General features: G+C 32.4%; 1 protein-coding gene across 2 annotated transcripts in view; it reads right to left on the bottom strand.

Moving 5' to 3' along the window:
* LOC106458075 (peroxidase-like) overlaps positions 1–3,481 on the bottom strand; it is an 82,793-nt gene that overhangs the window by 41,083 nt on the left and 38,229 nt on the right. The window lies entirely within an intron of this gene.

Here is a 3,481-nt window from a genome sequence, read left to right as displayed (position 1 = left end):
ATCCAGTTCTGGGTTGAGACACGCCTATATATCCCCAAAACAATAAACACAGTATAGAGGTATGCATTCTATGAAACCACTTTTGGTGACAAATTAAACTAGTGTTACATTTGAGGGGTTAAATATTTTTAATAAAAATATATATGCATATCCAGGAATGAATCTGAACATAAAAAAAAAATCCAAAAATGAAATTATAAACTTGTATTCAGTGAACTTGCAATACTCGAATGACTTTCATTCAAAGCTTATGTTGCTCTATCTCCCATGTTTAAGAATTAAACCTATTCTATAGTTGTTTCATATTGCGTCAAATAGAAATAAAGCTATCATGGTTCCATATAAGTCAGCTTTAATAAATTTGAGTCGCGGCGACTTAACATTTAGCATACTTAGAAAATGATATAGGTAAAATATAGTACATAAAACAGACTTATTTGCTGCGTTAGAATATCCTATGTTCTTGTAAGATATAGAACAAATAATGAATCTTCGTTTTTTGACGTAATTTTGTACCAATATACCCATATTTTATACCTAATTATATAATTACGAATTTTCTAAAACGGTTTTATATACATTACAGGTGAATTTAAATTATATTTTGATAGAAAAAATATTAGAATCGAATATGATACAAAAGTTTTTCTAGTGTTAGCTCAATCGTACACTGACATGAAAACTTTAGTCTTCTCTGGTTTTCCCTCACATGCTTTGATGTGAGAAGATAAGTTTTTCTATCAGAAAGAAACCTCCAAATCAACGTATTTGTGCATATTGAATATTGCAAGTTCTACCTTCCTTATGGCTTCGTGGAGATAAACTTGTTCAGTACGTCAGACTAATAACATGCAGTTTTTGTTCAGAAATATAAAAATAATCACTTTTCAAAATACGTACCCGAACCTGAACTTCGGTCGATTCAAAATTGTTATAATATTCTTCTCTTTTTAATCACAACATGGCTTATATTTTCCATTTTAATTATTTCACTGCTATACATGTCCCCCTCTAGAGCACTGTGTGTATCTTAGAATGTAACTAGTACTGACAATTGCTTATTACGGCAGTGAAAGATTTAACACTGCATTATTGAACTAACAATACTTTTTCACTGCCACTCTAGAGCACTGTGTGTATCTTAGAATGTAACTAGTATTGACAATTGCTTATTACGGCAGTGAAAGATTTAACACTGCATTATTGAACTAACAATACTATTTCACTGCCACTCTAGAGCACTGTGTGTATCTTAGAATGTAACTAGTATTGACAATTGCTTATTACGGCAGTGAAAGATTTAACACTGCATTATTCAACTAACAATACTTTTTCACTGCCATAAACGTCCCCCTCTAAAGCATTGTGTGTACCTAATAATGAACTTAGTTCTGAAAGCTGCTCGACAATAGACAATTGAACTTCTCCATTCCACGAGTTTCTCATAAAATAATAAAAAAAAACATCTATGAGCATCAGCTTAATCATATATCATACGAGCTGCAATCCTCATATGTGCCGTGTTTATAACCGGTCGAAATAACTTGTTTGCCAAATTTGAAACAAAATAATTTAATTTATGAGCATCATGAACTTTCGAATTTTCTGTGGCGCTAAATTCAATGAGAAAGGTACGTAGGTTTTACGGCTATGGGGTTACAGGTAAGTAACAGCAAAGCGAAAGGTAATAAAAATCCGACATTGTATTTAAATATGTTTATATATATATGCTTATCACGACACAGCAAGAATAAATCTTATTTTACTTTTACTTCAACCAAAGACTAAAGGCGTCTTCGAGAGGAAGATTATACATATTAATTTGGCAACGAATCAAATCTCGAATTATTTGTTTGGTTGGTTGTTTTGGATGTTCGCGCAAAGATGAACGAGGGATATCTGTGCTAGTCGTCTCTAATTTTGAACCAATAGACTAGTGGCAAGGCAGGTAATCAAAAGCTCTCACTGCCAATTTTTGGGCTACACTAATTGAACAGTGAGATTGGAACTTGTCTCTTATAACACATAGGGCCCCAGGGTATGGAGAACAATGTAGCGACACTGAGACGCGAACCATAGACCTATGGATTCACATTCCCACATACTAAACGTTATACACGCCTAGCCCTCAAATACATTATATGAAACAAGGTAAAACGCAAAAGACGCAAATCACTGTTAAATACTTGTTTGTTTGTTTTGAATTTCGCGCAAACCTACACGAGGGCTATCTGCGCTAGCCGTCCCTAATTTAGTAGTGTAAGACTAGAGGGAAGGCAGCTAGTCAGCACCACCCACCGCCAACTCTTGGGCTACTCTTTTACCAACGAATAGTGGGATTGACCGTCACATTATAACGCCCCCACGGCTGAAAGGGCGAGAATGTTTGGTGTAACGGGGATTCGATCTCGCGACCCGCAGCGTGCGAGTCGAGCTCCCTAACCACCTGGCCATGCAGAATCTGTTAAATGCAACACAATTACGAATATAGGTTTGCAAACAATGATAGATTTCGATGTCGTTACGTTGTTCTAAGTATCATTGCAGTTCTTCTGTAATATAATAAAAACAGTGTTTTCAATATAATATTTCTGTTAAGCTAAGAGGAAGTAGAAAAACGTCACGCAATCTCACAATAATACATTTTAGTGAAATGAAATAGAACAAAGTCCGGCATTCCCCCGATATTTTAATATTTAATAAAAACAAAGTCCCGCGGTCTTCTTATAATACATTTCAATTAAGATAAATAGAAAAAAAGTCCCGCTTTCATTCTATAATACATTTCAATTAGGATAAATAGAAAAAAGTCCTGTATTCATTCTATAATACACTTCAATTAGGATAAATAGAAAAAAAGTCCTGCGTTCATTCTATAATACACTTTAATTAGGATAAATAGAAAAAAAAGTCCTGCGTTCATTCTATAATACATTTCAGTTAGGATAAATAGAAAAAAAAGTCCTGCGTTCATTCTATAATACATTTCAGTTAGGATAAATAGAAAAAAAAGTCCTGCGTTCATTCTATAATACATTTCAGTTAGGATAAATAGAAAAAAAAAGTCCTGCGTTCATTCTATAATAAAGTTTAATTAAGATAAATAGAAAAAAGCCCTGTATTCATTCTATAATACACTTTAATTAGGATAAATAGAAAAAAAGTCCAGCATTCATTCTATAATACGTTTCAATTAAGATAAATAAAAAAGTCAAGCATTCATTCTATAATACACTTCAATTAGGATAAATAGAAAAAAAGTCCAGCATTCATTCTATAATACATTTCAATTAAGATAAATAAAAAAGTCAAGCATTCATTCTATAATACACTTCAATTAGGATAAATAAATAAAAAGTCCAGCATTCATTCTATAATACATTTCAATTAAGATAAATAAAAAAGTCAAGCATTCATTCTATAATACACTTCAATTAGGATAAATAAATAAAAAGTCCAGCATTCATTCTATAATACATTT

The sequence above is a fragment of the Limulus polyphemus genome, unplaced genomic scaffold (assembly GCF_000517525.1).
Source record: "Limulus polyphemus unplaced genomic scaffold, Limulus_polyphemus-2.1.2 Scaffold412, whole genome shotgun sequence".
NCBI classification, from domain to species: Eukaryota; Metazoa; Arthropoda; class Merostomata; order Xiphosura; family Limulidae; genus Limulus; species Limulus polyphemus.
This window is presented reverse-complemented; position numbering and strand designations above follow the sequence as displayed.